The sequence below is a fragment of the Eriocheir sinensis genome, chromosome 4 (assembly GCF_024679095.1).
Source record: "Eriocheir sinensis breed Jianghai 21 chromosome 4, ASM2467909v1, whole genome shotgun sequence".
In the NCBI taxonomy this organism is placed as follows: Eukaryota; Metazoa; Arthropoda; class Malacostraca; order Decapoda; family Varunidae; genus Eriocheir; species Eriocheir sinensis.
Window position 1 is genome coordinate 8870703 of NC_066512.1, and position 22804 is coordinate 8893506.

The window sequence follows — 22804 nt, forward strand, 5'->3', positions numbered from 1 at the left end:
AATAAAGTCTTTCTATGAGGATGCATCTGCATGTGTCAAAATTACTGGAGAAACAAGTGAACATTTTGAGATAAAAGTGGGCTTAAGACAAGGGTGCGTCATGTCACCATGGTTATTCAATATTTATATGGATGGTGTTATTAGAGAAATTAAGGGCAAAGTTGGAGAAGTTGGAGTAAGACTGTTCGATGAGGGAAGGAAGTGGGTACTGAATTCGATACTGTTTGGTGATGACACGGTGCTCATTGCAGATAATGAAAGTGACCTACAAAATTTGGTCAGTGTTTTTTATTGTGTCTGTAATAGGAGAAAGCTGAAAGTAAATGTCAACAAAAGTAAAGTGGTGGTTTGTGAGCGAAGTAGAAGTGAGGTTGTAGATTTTGTATGCCCATATCGAGTGGGAATTGAATGTGAAAAATAATGCAAAATAATTTTGAATGGTGAAGAAATGGAGGAGGTCAATGAGTTTAAGTACCTTGGATCAGTTGTGTAAGCATGGTGGTATGGAGGGAGATACAAGAGAAAGGGCATTGCAAGGAAGAAGGGTGGTAGGGTCTTTGGGACGAATCATGAATGGCAAAAGTGTGAGCATGGAGGTAAAGAGGGATTTGAGAAATACAATAATAGTACCAACCCTCACATATGCACGTGAAACGTGGGCCTGGAATGAAAGTCAAAGGTCTAGAGCGCAGGCAGTGGAAATGAGTTATTTGAGGAGTGCTTGCGGTGTGAGTAGAATGGATGGAATGAGTAATGAAAGTGTATACAAGCGTTTTGGAATGTGTCACAGGGGTGAAGGTAAAGAGTGAAGCGACAGACTTTGAAGTGGTTTGGCCACATGGAGCGAATGGAGGAGAGTAAGATGACCAGAAGGGTGTATGTGAGTGAGATAGAGAGAGGGAATGCTAGAGTACGACCTCCAGTGACATGGAGGGATAGGGTGCAAGAGTACGTTAGGGAGAGGGGGGAAAGATCTTTGAGAAACTTTGAGCAGGCAAGGAGGGAGTGTCCTGATAGAGAAAGTTGGAAGCTCTTCTGCCGTGGCCATCCCCTTGTGGGAGCTCCTAGGAGCAGGCGTCAATGAAATGAATAATGAATTAACAAGTTTTTTACAATTTTTTTCACTGGATGGAAAATCATTTAGTGTAAGGACGCATACACTAAATTCCTCAACCCTCAACCTTCACAATCCCCTACCACTCTTCATTCTTCCTTTCCTTTACTTCCACCCACATAGTGCCCAATATCACGTACTACCCTCATTCTCCCTAAATACTCAGCCCTCGCTCCTCACTATCATCCTTCTACAATCCTCCTCAATCGTCAATCCCTTTGCTACTAGTCTATCATGCTACCTCTTGTCTCATTTCCTATTGTTCCGTCTCATTAATCCAGCAATGACAACATCTCCCTCTCCGTCATCCACACTCGTGTAACTTACCTTATATCTCTCTCTCTCTCTCTCTCTCTCTCTCTCTCTCTCTCTCTCTCTCTCTCTCTCTCTCTCTCTCTCTCTCTCTCTCTCTCTCTCTCTCTCTCTCTCTCTCTCTCTCTCTCTCTCTCTTTTCCTCGGTGTTTAATACTTGCAGTCTTCCCACCACTACCACCAACACCAGTGGCGACAACAGTACTAACGTGAATCTCGTTCATGCTGTACCTATTTGTAATAACTACCGATGAAGTACTAAAAGCTCTCCAATCCCTTAAAACAAATAAAAGTCCCGGGCCTGACAAAGTATATCCTATTCTGCTTAAAGAAACAAAGTGCGAAATACTCGCCCCTCTCACAACCATTTTCAATATGTACTTGCGACAAGGCATCGTCCCTTCGGATTGGAAAAAGGCTAAAGTAACACCGATTTTTAAGAAAGGAGACAAAAAAATACCGGGTAATTAGAGGCCCATTAGTCTAACTCCAGTTGTAGGTAAGTTACTCGACAGCATAATTTGAGACAAAATTGTGAGTCACCTTGAAGTCAATCATTAATTGGGGATTCACGACATGGCTTCCGTAACAAAAGCTCCTGCCTATCAAACCTATTGACCTTTTATAACGACCTCTTCTTAGTTGATGACGTAACCAAATCACTGGACGTAATCTCCGACTTACCAAAACTTCTTTTATAAATAGAAAATGTCAACACCTTGCTTCTTCTAATTCTTCCCGTGGCTTCTGGCATCTAGCCAAAAATATCTCCTCCAATTTCACTTCTTCCTCTTTCCCTCCTCTCGTTAGCCCTGACGGCAGCACTGCCGTCTCATCTGTCTCTAAGGCTGAACTCTTCGCTCAAACTTTCTGTAAGAACTCCACCTTGGACGATTCTGGGCATATTCCTCCTACTCATCCCCCCTCTGACTCCTTTATGCCTGTTATTAAGATTCTTCCTAATTATGTTTTCTATGCCCTCTCTGGCCTCAACTCTCAGAAGGGTTATGGACCTGATGGAGTGCCTCCTATTGTCCTTAAAAACTGTGCTTCTGTGCTGACACCCTGCCTGGTCAAACTCTTTCGTCTCTGCCTATCAACATCTATCTTTCCTTCCTGCTGGAAGTATGCCTTTGTACAGCCTGTGCCTAAGAAGGGTGACTGCTCCAATCCCTCAAACTACAGCCCAATAGCTTTACTCTCATGTCTATCTAAAGCATTTGAATCAATCCTTAACCGGAAGATTCAAAAGCACCTTTCCACTTCTAATTTTCTATCTGATCGCCAGTATGGATTCCGCAAGGGCCGTTCTACTGGCGATCTTCTTGCTCTCTTAACTGACTCTTGGTCATCCTCTCTTAGCCGTTTCGATGAAACTTTCTCTGTTGCGCTAGACATATCGAAAGCCTTCGATAGAGTCTGGCACCAGTCTTTGCTTTCTAAACTGCCCTCTTTCGGATTCTATCCCTCTCTCTGTTCCTTTATCTCCAGTTTCCTTTCCGGCCGTTCTATCTCTGCGGTGGTAGACGGTCACTGCTTTTCCCCTAAACCTATCAACAGTGGCGTTCCACAGGGCTCTGTCCTATCACCCACTCTCTTCCTGTTATTCATCAATGATCTTCTTTCCATAACAAACTGTCCTGTCCACTCGTACGCCGACGGCTCCACTCTGCATTATTCAACTTCTTTCAATAGAAGACCATCAAAACAGGTACACAACTCCAGACTGGAGGCTGCAGAACGCTTAACCTCAGACCTTCCTATCATTTCCGATTGGGGCAGAAGGAACTTTGTGTCCTTCAATGCCTCAAAAACTCAATTTCTCCACCTATCAACTCGACACAATCTTCCAAACACCTATCCCCTATTCTTCGACAACACTCAGCTGTTACCTTCTTCAACACTAAACATCCTCGGTCTATCCTTAACTCAAAATCTCAACTGGAAACTTCATATCTCCTCTCTCGCTAAATCAGCTTCCTCGAGGTTTGACGTTCTGTATCGTCTCCGCCAGTTCTTCACCCCCGCGCAGTTGCTATCCATATACAGGGGCCTTTTTTTTTTTTCTTTTTTTTTACAACAAAGTAGGCAGCTCAAGGGCACACAAAAAAAGAAAACAATGATAAAAAAAAAAGCCCGCTACTCGCTGCTCCTAAAAAAGAAACAAAAGAGGTGGACGAAAGCAAGATAAAAAACGGGAGGAGAGGTGTCCAGATATCCTCCTCTTGAAAGAGTTCAGGTCGCAGGCAGGAGGAAATACAGATGAAGGAAGATTGTTCCAGAGTTTACCAGCGTGAGGGATGAAAGAGTGAAGATGCTGGTTAACTCTTGCATAAGGGGTTTGGACAGTATAGGGATGAGCATGAGTATAAAGTCGAGTGCAGCGGGGCCGCGGGAGGGGGGGAGGCATGCAGTTAGCAAGTTCAGAAGAGCAGTCAGCGTGGAAATATCGATAGAAGATAGAAAGAGAGGCAACATTGCGGCGGAATTTAAGAGGTAGAAGACTATCAGTATGAGGAGGAGAGCTGATGAGACGAAGAGCCTTAGCCTCCACTCTGTCCAGAAGAGCTGTGTGAGTGGAGCCCCCCCACACATGAGATGCATACTCCATACGAGGGCGGACAAGGCCCCTGTATATGGACAGCAACTGTGCAGGGGAGAAGAACTGGCGGAGACGGTACAGAACGCCCAGCCCCGAGGAAGCTGATTTAGTAAGAGATGAGATATGAAGTTTCCAGTTGAGATTTTGAGTTAAGGATAGACCGAGGATGTTTAGTGTTGAGGAAGGTGATAGCTGGGTGTTGTCAAAGAATAGGGGATAGTTGTTTGGAAGATTGTGTCGAGTGGATAGGTGGAGAAACTGTGTTTTTGAGGCGTTGAAGGACACCAGGTTCTTCTTGCCCCAATCGGAAATAATAGTAAGGTCTGAGGCTAAGCGGTCTGCAGACTCCAGCCTTGAGTCGTTAAGTTCCTGTAGGGTGGGTCTTCTATTAAAAGAAGTTGAGTAATGCAGAGTGGAATCATCGGCGTAGGAATGGATAGGACAGTTCGTTTTGGAAAGAAGATCATCAATGAACAACAGAAAAAGAGTGGGAGATAGGACAGAAACAAATAAACAAATAAACTGAACAGAATGTGGGGCTTCATTAAAATAAACTTTTTTATGAAGAAATATCGATGTAATAATTCCGCTCTACGATAGTTTAGTCAGACCCCACTTGGAATATGCGTTACAATTTTGGTATCCCCACCAGGCAAAGGACATGCTAAATTAGAAGGTGTTCAACGTCGGGCAACAAAATTGATCCCTTCCTTGCGCAACGAACCCTACGGCGAGAGGCTTTCCACCCTTAACATGTTCTCTCTTGAGAAACGTCGCTTCCGAGGAAAACTGATCGAATGTTTTAAAATACTTAATGTATTTACGAATGTGGACAAATCAAAATTGTTTATGATCGGTGACACTTTGCGAACGAGGAATAATGGCACAAAACATATAGACAAGTAAATTTAGACTGCACCAAATTTTTCTACACCAAAGTTGTAGTGTGAGAATGGAATAAGCTCCCACCTTCAGTGGTCCAGTTTAACACGATTAACTTCTCTAAAAACAAGCTCGACCGACACCTCCTTCAACTTAATATTAACTAGAGTTGAAAAGCAAAGTTTTGGAGCCATCTGATTAAAGTAGAATCATTTAGGTTTGGACAGATCACCTAGTCTGGACCATGGGGGCTGTGTGATCTGATTTTCTATGTAAATATTGTAAATCTCTCTCTCTCTCTCTCTCTCTCTCTCTCTCTCTCTCTCTCTCTCTCTCTCTCTCTCTCTCTCTCTCTCTCTCTCTCTCTCTCTCTCTCTCTCTCTCTCACACACACACACACACACACATTGTATAATTATCATTCTCTCTCTCTCTCTCTCTCTCTCTCTCTCTCTCTCTCTTCAAATTTCACATTGTTCATCATACTATTGTTGTTATTATAATTATTCTTACCATCACTACGTATTAGTAAACAACAGGATAAATTGGATGCTAACCACCACCGGAGTCAACCCAGTGCGTTGGTGTCGTTGTCCGCCTCGCACTGATTCGAATACGTTTTTTTTTTTTTTTTTTATACAAGAAAGGAGACAGCTCAAGGGCACACAAAAAAGAAAACAATAATAAAAAAAAGCCCGCTACTCGCTGCTCCCAAAAAAGAATCAAATGAGGTGGCCGAAAGAAAGGTGTCCTGATACCCTCCTTTTGAAAGAGTTCAAGTCGTAGGGAGGAGGACATACAGATGAAGGAAGATTGTTCCAGAGTTTACCAGCGTGAGGGATGAAGGAGTGAAGATGCTGGTTAACTCTTACATAAGGAGTTTGGACAGTATAGGGATAAGCATGAGTAGAAAGTCGTGTGCAGCGGGGCCGCGGGAGGGGGGTAGGCATGCAGTTAGCAAGTTCAGAAGAGCAGTCAGCCTGGAAATATCGATAGAAGATAGAAAAAGAGGCAACATTGCGGCGGAATTTAAGAGGTAAAAGACTATCAGTAGGAGGAGGAGATCTGATGAGACGAAGAGCCTTAGACTCCACTCTGTCCAGAAGAGCTGTGTGAGTGGAGCCTCCCCACACGTGAGATGCATACTCCACACGAGGGCGGACAAGGCCCCTGTATATGGATAGCAACTGCGCGGGGGAGAAGAGCTGGCGGAGACGAAACAGAACGCCCAACCTCGAGGAAGCTGATTTAGTGAAAGAGGAGATATGAAGTTTCCAGTTGAGATTTTGAGATAAGGATAGTCCGAGGATGTTTAGTGTTGAAGACGGTAACAGCTGAATGTTGTCGAAGAATAGGGGATAGGTATTTGGAAGATTGTGTCGAGTTGATAGGTGGAGAAGTTGAGTTTTTGAGGCATTGAAGGACACAAGGTTCCTTCTGCCCCAATCGGAAATGATAGCAAGGTCTGAGGTTAAGCGTTCTGCAGCCTCCAGTTTGGAGTCGTGTACTTCCTATTGAGAGGGTCTTCTATTGAAAGAAGTTGAATAATGCAGAGTGGAGCCGTCGGCGTATGAGTGGACAGGACAGTTTGTTATGGAAAGATCATTGATGAATAACAGAAAGAGAGTGGGTGATAGGACAGAGCCCTGTGGAACGCCACTGTTGATAGGTTGAGGGGAAGAGCAGTGACCGTCTACCACCGCAGAGATAGAACGGCCGGAAAGGAAACTGGAGATAAAGGAACAGAGAGAGGGATAGAATCCGAAAGAGGGCAGTTTAGAAAGCAAAGACTTGTGCCAGACTCTATCGAAGGCTTTCGATATGTCTAGCGCAACAGAGAAAGTTTCACCGAAACGGCTAAGAGAGGATGACCAAGAGTCAGTTAAGAGAGCAAGAAGATCGCCAGTAGAACGCCCCTTGCGGAATCCATACTGGCGATCAGATAGAAGGTTAGAAGTGGAAAGGTGCTTTTGAATCTTCCGGTTAAGGATTGATTCAAAAGCTTTAGATAGACAGGAAAGTAAAGCTATAGGGCGGTAGTTTGAGGGATTGGAACGGTCACCCTTCTTAAGCACAGGCTGAACAAAGGCATACTTCCAGCATGAAGGAAAGATAGATATTGATAGGCAGAGACGAAAGAGTTTGACCAGGCAGGGTGTCAGCACAGAAGCACAGTTTTTAAGGACAATAGGAGGCACTCCATCAGGTCCATAAGCCTTCTGGGAGTTGAGGCCACAGAGGGCATAGAAAACATCATTTGGAAGAATCTTAATAACAGGCATAAAGGAGTCAGAGGGGGGATGAGTAGGAGGAATATGCCCAGAATCGTCCTGGGTGGAGTTCTTACAGAAAGTTTGAGCGAAGAGTTCAGCTTTAGAGACAGATGAGACGGCAGTGCTGCCGTCAGGGTTAAGAAGAGGAGGGAAAGAGGAAGAAGTGAAATTGGAGGAGATATTTTTGGCTAGATGCCAGAAGTCACGGGAAGAATTAGAAGAAGCAAGGTGTTGACATTTTCTATTAATGAAAGAAGTTTTGGTAAGTCGGAGAATAGATTTGGCACGATTCCGGGCTGAAATGTAAAGATCAAAGTTAGCGGGAGTTCGAAGGCTCTGGAACCTTTTGTGAGCTGCCTCTCTATCTTTATTAGCACGAGAACAAGCATGATTAAACCAAGGGTTGGATGGTAACCATTATCACTTATTATCATTAACAATAGAATTTCATAATTTTCGCCATGAATATAGTACTACTACTACTACTACTACTACTACTAAATAATAATAATAATAATAATAATAATAATAATAATAATAATGATAATAATTAAAACTAATAATAATAATAATAATAATAATAATAATAATAATAATAATAATAATAATAATAATAATAATTATTATTATTATTATTATTAATCATAATAATAATAATAATAATAATAATAATAATAATAATAAAATTATTATTGAATTATTATTGTTATTGATACAAAAGCAATAACAATAATAACACTACTACAACTACTACTACTACTACTACTACTACTATTACTACTACTACTACTACTACTCCTACTACTACAAATAATAAAAATAATAATAATAATAATAATAATAATAATAATAATAATAATAATAATAATAATAATAATAATAATCATAACGATATTTATTACTATTATTATTTATTATTATTACTATTATTATAATTATTATTATTTGTATTATTATTATTATTATTTTTATTATTATTATTATTGTTATTATTATTTTATTATTATTACTATTTATTATTATTATTATTATTATTATTATTATTATTATTATTATTATTATTATTACTATTATTATTATTATTATTATAATTAATAATAATACTATGATACACTATGATTCTCTATTATCCTACCCCAACAATATTTTTTTTCATGACACACCTTCCTCCCTTTACTTCTCTGAGGTAAATGCACCTGTCTCACCCTGAACAAAACTTTCTGAACAATAAAGACAGCGAACAATCCACTTGTAAAGTTTATTTAATCTAATTAAGCAGGCAACAGATAAAGCACAGGTAACAGTTCATCTTTAACCACGACGCACAAGAGGTGGAGGAGGAGTAGGAGGAGCAGTGAAGTACATGAAAGTAATCTATATTCTCACATGATGGCGTGGTGGGCGGCTGAGTTTATTTTCTATTCATGGAAAATTTTCTCGAGATCTGGGTAACAAAGCAAATAGAATTGACAGAAAGGAGGACATGAGGAGGAAGGGAAGGCGATGAGTGTGTTGTGTGGCAGCTATGTTATTTTCATCTGTTTACGCTTTTTCATTGTGCTTTCTTTCATACCGTGCCTCTTTTGTTGCTCATTGCTCTATTTCTTCTTTTCTGATCATATTCACCTTATTCTACCTTTTTTTTTTTTTTTACCTCTTTATCCCGTTATCCTTCTTAGATGTTCAGTATAGTTTCTTCTTTATATTATTGTTTTTGTTTTTCTTTTTCGTTTTCCCCTTTTTATGCTTATTTCCTTCTTATTTATTATTATTATTATTAAAAGTAGTAACACTACTATTATTATTATTGGAGGAAAAGAAAGGAAGCAGGTGTACTGAGGTGAGTGTAATCCCGACAAGTTTCACTTAAGCCTTCTGCAGGAGATCTGAGGTGGCTCAGGTGTCATCCTGTTATATACAGGTCACATGGGATATCCCGTTCGCTGCGCTCATAGGTCAGGCCAACACCCACTGTCCGCCTGGCCGCTGGTGATAAGGCGGCGCCGTCTCTTTTTCCCTCATCCTGGATTACGTTGCTCCGTCGCCGTGGGTTGCACACACCCTGGCTGCTGAAAACGGCTCACACCACATCTCCACTTTTCTTGGTAATATTTCGGTTCGTGGCGATGTATGAGGCCTCGGTAACCTTTCCGTGTTTATTGCCCAGGCCGTTGCACAGCACTGTCGCTCTGTTCCTTTTCGTGTCCATCTTTGTCTTTATGGTCTACCAAGGCACAGGTCTGGTGGTGATGTCTTACGTCCGCTGTATGTTCCAAACTCTTGCCAGTCTCACAGAAATAGCTACACTCACCTTCCTTGTTCTTTGTCCCACTACTTTTTCGCATCAGTTCACATAATCGTTGATTCCCCCGAACAGACTATTAGGTAACCCGCGTGACATACGGCTCTCCTTTGAGTCTGAGCCAAGTTCGATTTAGGGACGGCCAGGGATTTCCACTTTAGCGTTGTCTGTTTTTGTGCCATTCTTCTCTAGTTTAGTCTTTGTTCTCCCTCGCAACCCAACCCAGACACCCTTGGAGTAACCTAGTCTGACGAAGGTATCTTTGATGTGGTAAATTTTATTACTCGAAAACTCGCTACCACATATTTGGAGAGCCCGTGAGAAGAAGCCTATCACTACACCTCTTTACACTTCTTTTCGTTCTCCTATTATGGGCACTGAGGTAGTGAATGCGGTCGGCCTTATTGGTTGGTATTATGAATACTGTACAGGAGACAGCGTTCCCTGATCTTAAAAGGAGGACATCAAAGAACAGAAGATGGTCACTAACCTCCCTTACTGTGAACTGGATTTTTGGGTTCACGCAATTTAACCTTTTAGTCTCATTATGTCTTTTCTCTTGCCGATGACGACCGGTATATTGTCAACATATGTGAACCACTTAGTTGCTCTAGTTAGCAGTCGTGAGTAGTGTTCACTTTCCACGGGTTTTCGGTACAGGAAAGTCATTACCATAGTCAATCGAGAACCTATCACGGATCCCTTATGCTGGAAATATTCATCGTGTTGTTGAAAGAGAATGTTTGGAACCCTACACTCATCGACTCTAGCTGCATATGGCAAAAGATTCTTGTCAGCATGGTCCAAAACTTTCCTCACTGTCTCTAAGGCTCGTGTACAAGGAAGTTGGTAAATTCCAGCTTCACACCAGAACTTATCAACTTTCTGTTCCTGATGTTTACACCACTTATTCACGTTTAAATCACTAGAGTTTCCAATATGGGCGCAGCTGACCCTGCCCAATCCTGAAGATAGAGGTTTGTTTGTCTGGCCTAGCATTGGGACATTATGGGCCGCTGAGGGACCTCAAGCTTGTGGGTCTTAGACCAGGTTGTCATGGTTTGAACAACCGCCTTATCTGCCAGCAACGCCAGGGGCTTTTCTCCCCACAGTCTTAAGAGTGTATAGTTATAGTTAAACTTTTTTAATTTCCCATGCTGATGCACCAACTGTTTCTTGCATGTGTTATGGGCCGCCAGCATTGCTGTCATCTTCGAAATGTAATCCTTGCTGCTTTGTTGATTATGTTACGGTTACCTCAACTCCCGGACGGTCATCAGGAATCTCCTTGGTGTGGCCGGTCTGTTCCTCTGGGCCGCCCCTGAGCAACACATTGTGATTACCTATTTACATCCATTTTCAGTGTCTATCCCTCCAGTTTATAGTCCTTCTTGCGTAATCCAGAGGGCCTCTCCTGTTGATCCACGTATCGAATATCAGGGTTATTGACAACTCTTCCTCATGCACTGCCGTGAATGGGAAAAAGGAGAGTTTCTCGGTCAGGTCAGGTCGGCCAATCTGTCTTCACTTGGTGTTTGCGCAGCTACTCCAGTTTTCTGTTTAATGCCATTCTTTGCTAGTAGTCGTCCTCCACTCTGCCTCCATAACCACCACCATAATCGCAGTCATCACAACCTCCACCACCACCACCACCACAACCACCATCACAACCACCACAACCACAACTGCTACCGCCGCTACTACCACGACCACAACCACCACCATCGAAGTCTGCCAAGGTTTTAATAATGCCGCTCATTACTTGTATTAACATAAAGCAAATAAGGAACTACAGAGAGAGAGAGAGAGAGAGAGAGAGAGAGGGGGGGGGGGGTAGGTAAATAAAACGGTGGCTGACGGAATGAAAATTATCACCTTTTCTTAAGTTCTCAATGGTAAAATAAACTTCCTAAGACAGGCCACAAGAAGCGCTTAAAATGAATATAATATAAAAAAGGAAGAATAAAGGCAATAAATAAAGAAAAGGATTAAAACAAGCGGGTCACAACAGAATACGCAAAACCCAGATTCGAGACAAGGATCGCTGTGGCGACACGCCGCTTCGAAGCACCACCACGCACGACCCTGCCATAAACGTGACATCAATATATATTTTTTTAGGGTAGACTACAGCAATCTCTCTCTCTCTCTCTCTCTCTCTCTCGTGAGTGAGTGACTACGTCACAGCTACGACAGGCTATTGTCGCATCGCGACCCACAGCATCCTTCGTTTTGATAAGCTGCCTGGTCAAACTATTTCGCATCTGCCCATCAACATCTACCTTTCCTTCCTGCTGGAAGTACGCCTTCATACAGCCTGTGCCTAAGAAGGGTGACCGTTCCAATCCCTCACACTACCTCCACTGCCTCCTGCTTCCCCACTTCACTACATGTAGGCTATACATTATTTCCACATAACAAGCTCACAAAAATAATTCAGTCGTTTGAGGATTAGCCTTTCAGAAGCTTTGGTGTACGAATAAGTGTTCCTCACTCCAGGCTGCTCCACATCGTCCCATAGTCTTGCCTGCATCCGTACGGCAGAGCCGTTCCCGCAAAACACTCGCCACAAATTTAAACAACCTCAATTTATATCAAAACATAGCAAAAAACAGCATATGGGTATAGAGTATTTCACCCTTAGAATGAGGTGAAGTATCATATCCTTGAGTTTGTACCATAACTCGCGGGACACCCTGTACATATATATATATATATATATATATATATATATATATATATATATATATATATATATATATATATATATATATATATATATATATATATATTTTTTTTTTTTTTTTTTTTTTCAACAAAGGAGGCAGCTCAAGGGCACACACAAAAAGAAAACAATAATAAAAAAAAGCCCGCTACTCGCTGCTCCTAAAAAAGAAACAAAAGAGGTGGCCGATATCAAGGTCAAATACGAGAGGAGAGATGTCCTGACACCCTCCTCTTGAAAGAGTTCAAGTCGTAGGCAGGAGGAAATACAGATGAAGGAAGATTGTTCCAGAGTTTACCAGCGTGAGGGATGAAAGAGTGAAGATGCTGGTTAACTCTTGCATAAGGAGTTTGGACAGTATCGGGATGAGCATGAGTAGAAAGTCGAGTGCAGCGGGGCCGCGGGAGGGGGGGAGGCATGCAGTTAGCAAGTTCAAAAGAGCAGTCAGCGTGGAAATATCGATAGAAGATAGAGAGGCAACATTGCGGCGGAATTTAAGAGTTAGAAGACTATCAGTATGAGGAGGAGAGCTGATGAGACGAAGAGCCTTAGCCTCCACTCTGTCCAGAAGAGATGTGTGAGTGGATGCATACTCCATTCGAGGGCGGATAAGGCCCCTGTATATGGACAGCAACTGTGCGGGGGAGTAGAACTGGCGGAGACGGTACAGAACGCCCAGCCTCGAGGAAGCTGATTTAGTAAGAGATGAGATATGAAGTTTCCAGTTGAGATTTTGAGTTAAGGATAGACCGAGGATGTTTAGTGTTGAGGAGGGTGATAGCTGGGTGTTGTCAAAGAATAGGGGATAGTTGTTTGAAAGATTGTGTCGAGTGGATCGGTGGAGAAACTGTGTTTTTGAGGCGTTGAAGGACACCAGGTTCCTCTTGCCCCAATCGGAAATAATAGTAAGGTCTGAGGCTAAGCATTCTGCGGCCTCCAGCCTTGAGTCGTTAAGTTCCTGTAGGGTGGGTCTTCTATTAAAAGAAGTTGAGTAATGCAGAGTGGAATCATCGGCGTAGGAATGGATAGGACAGTTCGTTTTGGAAAGAAGATCATCAATGAACAACAGAAAAAGAGTGGGAGATAGGACAGAACCCTGTGGGACACCACTGTTAATAGATTTAGGGGAAGAACAGTGACCGTCTACCACAACAGAAATAGAACGGTCAGAAAGGAAACTGGAGATAAAGGTACAGAGAGAAGGATAGAAACCGTAGGAGAGTAGTTTGGAAAGCAAATATTTGTGCCAGACCCTATCAAAAGCTTTTGATATGTCCAGTGCAGTAGCAAAGGTTTCACCGAAACGGCTAAGAGAGGATGACCAAGAGTCAGTTAAGAAGGCAAGGAGATCACCAGTAGAACGCCCCTTGCGGAACCCATACTGGCGATCAGATAGAAGGTCAGAAGTGGAAAGGTGCTTTTGAATCTTCCGGTTAAGGATTGATTCAAAAGCTTTAGATAGACAAGAAAGTAAAGCTATAGGACGGTAGTTTGAGGGATTGGAGCGGTCATCCTTCTTAGGCACAGGCTGTATGAAGGCATACTTCCAGCAAGAAGGAAAGGTAGATGTTGACAGGCAGAGGCGAAAGAGTTTGACCAGGCAGGGTGACAGCACGGAGGCACAGTTTTTAAGGACAATAGGAGGCACTCCATCAGGTCCATAAGCCTTCTGAGGATTGAGGCCAGAGAGGGCATAGAAAACATCATTTTGAAGAATCTTTATAACAGGCATAAAGGAGTCAGAGGGGGGATGAGTAGGAGGAATATGCCCAGAATCGTCCAGAGTGGAGTTTTTAGAAAAAAGTTTGAGAGAATTGTTCAGCCTTAGATAGATGAGACGGTAGTGTTGCCGTCAGGACTGAGGAGTGGAGGGAAAGATGAAGAAGTGAAGTTGGAGGAGAAGATTTTGGCTAGATGCCAGAAGTCACGGGAAGAGTTAGAAAAAGCAAGGTTTTGGCATTTTCTATTAATGAAAGAATTTTTGGTTAGTCGGAGAATAGATTTGGCACGATTTCGGGCAGAAATGTAAAGTTCATAATTAGCATTAGTTTGAAGGCTCTGGTACCTTTTGTGAGCATATATATATATATATATATATATATATATATATATATATATATATATATATATATATATATATATATATATATATATATTTTTTTTTTTACATCAGTGGAGACAGCTCGAGCGCACAAAAAATCAAAAATTAATAAAAAAAGCCCTCTACTAGCTGCTCCTACAAATAATCCAATGAGGTGGCCGAAAGATAGTTCAATTTCGGGAGGAGAGGTGTCCTGATACCCTCCTCTTGAAAGAGTTCAAGTCGTAGGCAGGAGGAAATACAGATGAAGGAAGATTGTTCCAGAGTTTACCAGCGTGAGGGATGAAAGAGTGAAGATGCTGGTTAACTCTTGCATAAAGGGTTTGGACAGTATAGGGATGAGCATGAGTAGAAAGTCGAGTGCAGCGGGGCCGTGGAGGGGGAGGCATGCAGTTAGCAAGTTCAGAAGAGCAGTCAGCGTGGAAATATCGATAGAAGATAGAAAGAGAGGCAACATTGCGGCGGAATTTAAGAGGTAGAAGACTATCAGTATGAGGAGGAGAGCTGATGAGACGAAGAGCCTTTGCCTCCACTCTGTCCAGAAGAGCTGTGTGGTGGAGCCCCCCCCACATGAGATGCATACTCCATACGAGGGCGGACAAGGCCCTGTATATGGACAGCAACTGTGCAGGGGAGAAGAACTGGCGGAGACGGTACAGAACGCCCAGCCTCGAGGAAGCTGATTTAGTAAGATATGAGATATGAAGTTTCCAGTTGAGATTTTGAGTTAAGGATAGACCGAGGATGTTTAGTGTTGAGGAAGGTGATAGCTGGGTGTTGTCAAAGAATAGGGGATAGTTGTTTGGAAGATTGTGTCGAGTGGATAGGTGGAGAAACTGTGTTTTTAGGCGTTGAAGGACACCAGGTTCTTCTTGCCCCAATCGGAAATAATAGTAAGGCCTGACGCTAAGCGTTCTGCAGCCTCCAGCCTTGAGTCGTTAAGTTCCTGAAGGTTGGGTCTTCTATTAAAAGAAGTTGAATAATGCAGAGTGGAATCATCGGCGTAGGAATGGATAGGACAGTTCGTTTTGGAAAGAAGATCATCAATGAACAACAGAAAAAGAGTGGGAGATAGGACAGAACCCTGTGGGACACCACTGTTAATAGATTTAGGGGAAGAACAGTGACCGTCTACCACGGCAGAAATAGAACGGTCAGAAAGGAAACTGGAGATAAAGGTACAGAGAGAAGGATAGAAACCGTAGGAGGGTAGTTTAGAAAGCAAAGATTTGTGCCAGACCCTATCAAAAGCTTTTGATATGTCCAGCGCAATGGCAAAAGTTTCACCGAAACGGCTAAAAGAGGATGACCAAGAGTCAGTTAAGAAGGCTAGGAGATCACCAGTAGAACGCCCCTTGCGGAACCCATACTGGCGATCAGATAGAAGGTCAGAAGTGGAAAGGTGCTTTTGAATCTTACGGTTAAGGATTGATTCAAAAGCTTTAGATAGACAAGAAAGTAAAGCTATAGGACGGTAGTTTGAGGGATTGGAGCGGTCACCCTTCTTAGGTACAGGCTGTGTGAAGGCATACTTCCAGCAAGAAGGAAAGGTAGATGTTGACAGGCAGAGGCGAAAGAGTTTGACCAGGCAGGGTGACAGCACGGAGGCACAGTTTTTAAGGACAATAGGAGGCACTCCATCAGGTCCATAAGCCTTCTGAGGATTGAGGCCAGAGAGGGCATAGAAAACATCATTTTGAAGAATCTTTATAACAGGCATAAAGGAGTCAGAGGGGGGATGAGTAGGAGGAATATGCCCAGAATCGTCCAGAGTGGAGTTTTAGAAAAGTTTGAGAGAAGAGTTCAGCCTTAGAGATAGATGAGACGGCAGTGTTGCCGTCAGGACTGAGGAGTGGAGGAAAGATGAAGAAGTGAAGTTGGAGGAGATGTTTTGGCTAGATGCCAGAAGTCACGGGAAGAGTTAGAGAAAGCAAGGTTTTGACATTTTCTATTAATGAAAGAATTTTGGTTAGTCGGAGAATAGATTTGGCACGATTTCGGGCAGAAATGTAAAGTTCATAATTAGCATTAGTTTGAAGGCTCTGGTATCTTTTGTGAGCTACCTCTCTATCATTGACAGCACGAGAACAAGCGTGATTAAACCAAGGCTTTTTGCGTGAGGAGTAGAAAGAACGAGGAATGTATGCCTCCATTCCAGAGACAATCACCTCTGTGATGCGCTGAGCACACACAGAGGGTCTCTATCCTGGAAGCAATAATCATTCCACGGGAAATCGGAAAAGTACATCCTCAGGTCGTCCCACCGAGCTGAAGCAAAATGCCAGAAGCATCGCCTCTTCGGTGGGTCCAGAGGATGTACAGGAGCGATAGGACAGGATGCAGAAATAAGATTGTGATCGGAGGAGCCCAACGGAGAGAACAGTTTGACAGAATAAGCAGAAGGGTTTGAGGTAAGGAAGAGGTCTAGAATGTTGGGCCGATCTCCAAGACGGTCAGGAATACGTGTAGGGTGCTGGACCAACTGCTCTAGGTCGTTGAGGATAGCAAAGTTGTAGGCTTGTTCACCAGGATGGTCAGTGAAAGAGGATGAAAGCCAAAGCTGGTGGTGAACATTGAAATCTCCTAGGATGGAGATTTCAGCGAAGGGAGAGTGGGTCAAGATGTGCTCCACTTTAGAATTCAAATAGTCAAAGAATTTTACATAGTTGGTAGAGTTAGGTGAGAGATAAACAGCACAGATGTGTTTAGTAATAGAATGACTGTGAAGTCTTAACCAGATGGTGGAAAATTCAGAAGAGTCAAGGTCGTGGGCACGAGAGCAAGTGATGTCGTTGCGCACGTAGGCGCAACATCCAGCTTTGGATTGAAATTTAGGATAGAGATAGTAGGAGGGAACAGAGTAGAGATTGCTGTCAGTAGCCTCAGAAACCTGTGTTTCGGTAAGGAAGAGAAGGTGAGGTTTAGAGGAGGAGAGATGATGTTCCACAGAATGAAAATTAGAGCGAAGACCGCGAATGTTGCAGAAATTGAGAAGAAAGAGGTTCGAGGAGTTATCAAGCCACCCCTCAAGGCGGCAGCCAGAAGGGGAGGCCTCTCTGGGGGAATTTGTGGTCCCCCCCCCAGGCGGGGACTCCGAGGCATTGCTTAATTGAGCCATTTTGAATTTTGAATTTTGGAAAAAGGTGTATATGTTATGTGAATGTAGTGTGGTGTGGATAAAGAGAGGATAGATATATATCTATATCTATATCTATATCTATATATATCTATATCTATCTATATATATAGATATATATATATATATATATATATATATATATATATGCAAAATAAGTCTTATCCACCTTACATATTAATTAAAACAATATTCTAAGAACTGTAACTATAGATATATAAGTATTCCAATGTTTACCCGCCGCGGCGAGAAGGGAGCTTTACAGGTGTGTAGCCTCATCTCGTCACGGCCAGGTAAGGCAGTTCTGGGTTGCTTATTTACATGTGTTTGTCTTTTTTCCAGGTGAGCATCGCGAACATGTATACCTCAGAGTTATCACCGCCAGGAAAGACAAGGACAAATTATTGTATGAGGGCGAAATCGAGACACTACGAAATGAACAAAAATGAACTATTATACAGCAGGAATGTAAGGTAGGTTTTATAGGCCTAAGGTACGGAAAAGGAAAGAATGAGACATAATGGAAAATGAGATATAACGTGAACAGGTGACAAAATAAAAAAAAAGGAAAACCAACTGAGAGTGGAAGGTAATGTAAGAAGCGTAAGAATGCAAATGCCGGGAGCGGAAAGAACTGAGTGCCGACAGGAGGGGAAAGAAGGAGAAGAGATAGAAAGAGAAGACATTAATTAGAGGAGAGGAAATGTTAGGGGACAAAGTGAGAAAAACTGTAGTGACAAAAAAAAAGGAGCAGACAGGAATGATATTGAACACCGTGAGAGAAAAGCAATGTAAAGAGACAGGAGAAAAAAAATATTAGGAATAGAAAGTAAAAGGAGGGGGTTGTCATTATTTTGTTTTTTCGATTACTTTATGCTTTCCTTTGCTCTTTCTTTTGTATCCATGGCATCGTAATATAACATCTGTGAATACGTGTTTTACCTTATGAAGTAGCCCATTTTCATCGTTTTCCGCTCCATTAATTGCTGAAAAAGATATTTTATAAGCTAGGAGTCCTCAAGCTTTAGTAAAATCCTCGGAAAGGACAAAGCCATATCAGTTTTAGAGAGGTAGAAAAAATATCAGAATAGACAAGCACACAGCATATCCACCTCGAAAACATCCAAGATGAAGAAAGGAAAAACTATTTTAGTGACGATTATCAAGTTGGGTAGTTCTATCTCCACCAACACACACAGCGTAGGAACAGCAGCTGAGGGCAGGGAAGGGGCCGGCATCTGGGGAAAAGGGAGCATGATGCAGCTCTTGTTCTGAAGACATCCAGTAGAGGAGCAAATCACAAAGAATGCCAATCAATGGGGGAAACAAAGTCATTTCTCCATATCCTGGGGTATACTTGCTGTGAATTCTCAAGCAAAGGCAGGAATAAAGAAGATAAAGAAAAATAAAGATACCGAGAGAAAAAAAATAAGGAAACATAAAGATTATAGAATAAATAGAATGGAAGAAATAAAAGGAAAAATATCTGGAAAGGTGAGAGAAAAGAAAATACAGTTGAAGAAAAAGCAAAGGAAACAAAAGGAAAGGGTGACGAGGAGCAACAAGTCCCAGCTGAAGGGAGATTGAGGGGCTAGGATGGGTTAGAACATAAGAACGCAGGAGTCTGCAAGAGGCCGGTAGGCCTGGACGAGGCAGCTCCTTTGACCCTAAGCTCCCGTGTATCTAACCCCACCTAATATCGCTGTCCATGAATTTATCTAGTCTATTTTTTAATGTGACAATTGTATTGGCACTCACCACATGACTGCTAAGCCTATTCCACTCATCCACCACCCTGTTAGTAAACCAATTTTTGCCTATGGCCCTGTTGAATCTGAATTTATCCAGTTTAAACCCATTATTTCGTGTCCTACCCGGTTCTCTTACCAACAAAACCTTATGAATGTCTCCCTTATTAAAGCTTTTCATCCATTTATAAACCTCGATCATGTCTCCACGCACCCTTCGCCTTTCTAGAGAATGCAAGTTTAACTGTTTGACTCTTTCCTCGTATGGCAAGTTTCTCAACCCCTGAATCATCTTAGTCATCCTCCTCTGCACCGATTCTAACATTTTGATATCCATTCTATAGTAAGGTGACCAGAACTGAACCGCATAGTCAAGATGAGGTCTAACTAATGCTAAATATAGTTTGAGGAAAACTTCGGGGCTTCTGTTGCTTATGCTCCTTGAAATAAATCCCAGTACCCAATTAGCTCGATTTGTAGCTTAAATGCATTGTGCCCTTGGACGGAGATCAGAGCTCACTAAGACCCCTAAATCCCTCTCGCACCCAGACCTGCTTATGAGAGTGTCATTTAAGCAATAGTTATGTGAGGGGTTGTTCCTACCTACACTCAGAATACTGCACTTCCCAACATTGAATTCCATCTGCCATTTATCCGCCCAGTCATACAATCTGTTGAGTTCACCTTGGAGAATACTAGCGTCCTGATCCGACTCAATTACTTTACCGATCTTGGTATCATCTGCAAATTTACTAACATCACTACTAATTCCTGTATCTAAGTCATTGATATAAATAATAAACAAAAGTGGACCTAATACCGAACCTTGTGGGACCCCACTCGTAACACATCCCCAGTCAGATCTTTTACCATTGATTTGCACTCTTTGCTTCCTATTGCCAAGCCACGCCTTGACCCAGTTCAAAACTTTACCCTCTTCTCCGTGAGCCTGTAATTTAAGCAACAGTCGTTGGTGAGGAACTTTGTCAAACGCTTTACTAAAATCAAGATAGATTACATCATAGTTTTCATCTCTGTCAACCGCCTCAAATACTTTATTGTAGAACTTAGTTTGCAAGGCGGTGTGCTATAATTTTCTCTAAAATCTTGCTTAATATTGGTAAAATCGATATAGGACGATAGTTGTTAACTTCTGTTCGATCACCTGACTTGTATAGGGGAATAACTTCAGCCTTCGAACAGGTGTCTTTCCAGATGAATTAAAGTAAGCTAAAGTTAAAAATATGGGCCAAAGGAACCAGTAAAAATGAAGCTGCATGTTTTATTACTTTGGGTGATATATCATCGATACCAGAAGATGTTGATTTAATGGAATTAATATATTTCTCAATTTCTGTTGGGTTTGTTGGAGTTAGGAAAAATGAAAAATTAGGTGCACTGGGTAGATATTTTTTAAAGTTGTCATTAATGTCTCCTATGGATTCATTGTTACCGATATTTAAGAAGTGATCATTAAATTTATTACTTACATTATCACATGGCTGCTTTCACTCAGTTTGATGTGTTTTAACATTTGAAGAGCTACCAAGAACACAATTAATGATTTTCCAATGTGATTTAGGTTTACCTTGATTTAATTTTAGTTTGATGTGTTTTAACATTTGAAGAGCTACCAAGAACACAATTAATGATTTTCCAACGTGATTTAGGTTTACCTTGATTTAATTTTAATTCATTTTTATAATAATTTTCTTTAGCTAGTCTTAATAAGGAAGTTATTTTATTTCTGTATTTACGGTATGTTTATTTGTAGGTTAAGGGCCACTTGGCCGCTAAACGCTCTAATCTGTTTATGTCACGAATACTATTTTTCAAGGCTTGTGTAACATAAGGACTTACTTCATTTTTGTTATTTATTCTAACTTGTTTCACTGGAAAATGTTTTTCATATAGCTCTTTGAATATTTGGTCAAATATATTATAAGATTCATTTGCGGAATTGCTCTGTAAGACTTGAGACCAGTCAACATGAGTCAACTCATTCGAAAAATTTATAAGTGATAATTCTGAGTAAATTCTTAAATTTTTGTAAATAGGCAAAGTTTGCATATGATTTTGTAGTTTAAATTGGGATGATGTAGGGAAGTGATCTGATAAGTCAGTTTCTATTATAAAGTTAATAATATTACATTATATTTCAGTTGTCCATAAGTGATCTAATAATGAAGCTGTGTTATCCGTGACTCTTGTTGGTTTAGTTATTACAGGAAGCAGAGAAAAGGGATACATAAGTGTAATGAATTCATATACAAAATTGTTATTGTAATCAATCAAATCTAGATTAAAATCTCCAAGTATAAATATTGCAGTGTGTTTTATCAAATATAGTCGTTAAAATGTCCAATAATGCATCGAGGAAAATATTTTTGTCTCCACTTGGTGGCCTGTATATGCAAACACACAAACATAATTTACCAAAAATCTTACATTCAACACCTAGACATTCAATGGAATTATTACATAATGAAAAATATTCTGACAGTGTTGAGCTGTACTTACTAGCAACAGACAACACCACTCCTCCCCCATACCTATTTCTGCAAGTAGCAAACATATTATAACCTGGTATTTGATACATGGGAATTAGTTGTTGATCTAATCTCTCTTCAGTAAAAGCTATAACATCTAATTTGGAGTAAATATTGGTTTGAGATAACACTATGTCAGTAAACGTTTGTAAATTAGCAGGAATAGAGCGTATATTAAGATTCAAAATGTTAAAGTTGTTATTACCTAAAGATTTCAATGAGTCAAGAAACGTGTAGTTTGAATCAGGAATTTTCATATGACGTAACTTGTTAAAGAAGTAATTTATATTTAAATCACTGTTGTATTTATCGTCTAGTATAATAAGAGGATTAAAATGCTGATTACGGAAATTATACGAACAATGTACATTTGTATTAATACATTGAAGGTGGTCTAGTAAATCATCATCATTAAGTAAATTGAAAGGGAAATGAGACATTGAAGTAGCCATTTATAACTTAGATTTAGACTAGGGAGAGATCTAACTGTACTTACTTCTTTTTACAGTCACGTAGTTCTTTCTTTTGTCTAGTGCTAGGCATCCCTCGATCGTTCTCTTGAGTTGTAGCGTCAGCAGGAGCACTATCATCAGTAGCAGCGCTGCCACCAGCTCCAGTACCCACACCTCGACCAGCGCCGAGCTTCCCGGAACCAGAAACCACAGCAGGCGCAGAAGGTGCTCCACCCGCACCATACCCCGAAGCAGGCGTCGGAGGTACATCGCCAGCACCACCAACACCCACGCCATTACCAGCACTGGGCAACCCGAAGCCAGAGGCAGCACCACCAGCACCGGACCCCGAAGCACCAGCCAAGCCACCAGAGGCACCACCTGACTGGCATCCTGAAGCACCAGTCACGCCGCCCGAGGCACCACTCGTCCGCTGTCCCGAAGCACCAGCCAAGCCACCAGAGGCACTACTTGACTGCTGTCCCATTATATCCCTGATGATAAGTTTGGTGTGCTTGAAATAGGCAATTTTACCTTGAGAACGCGCCTCCTTCATGAGTGGGAACTGACTCTGCTTTTTAGCTTGCGATGCAGCACACAGGTCTTCA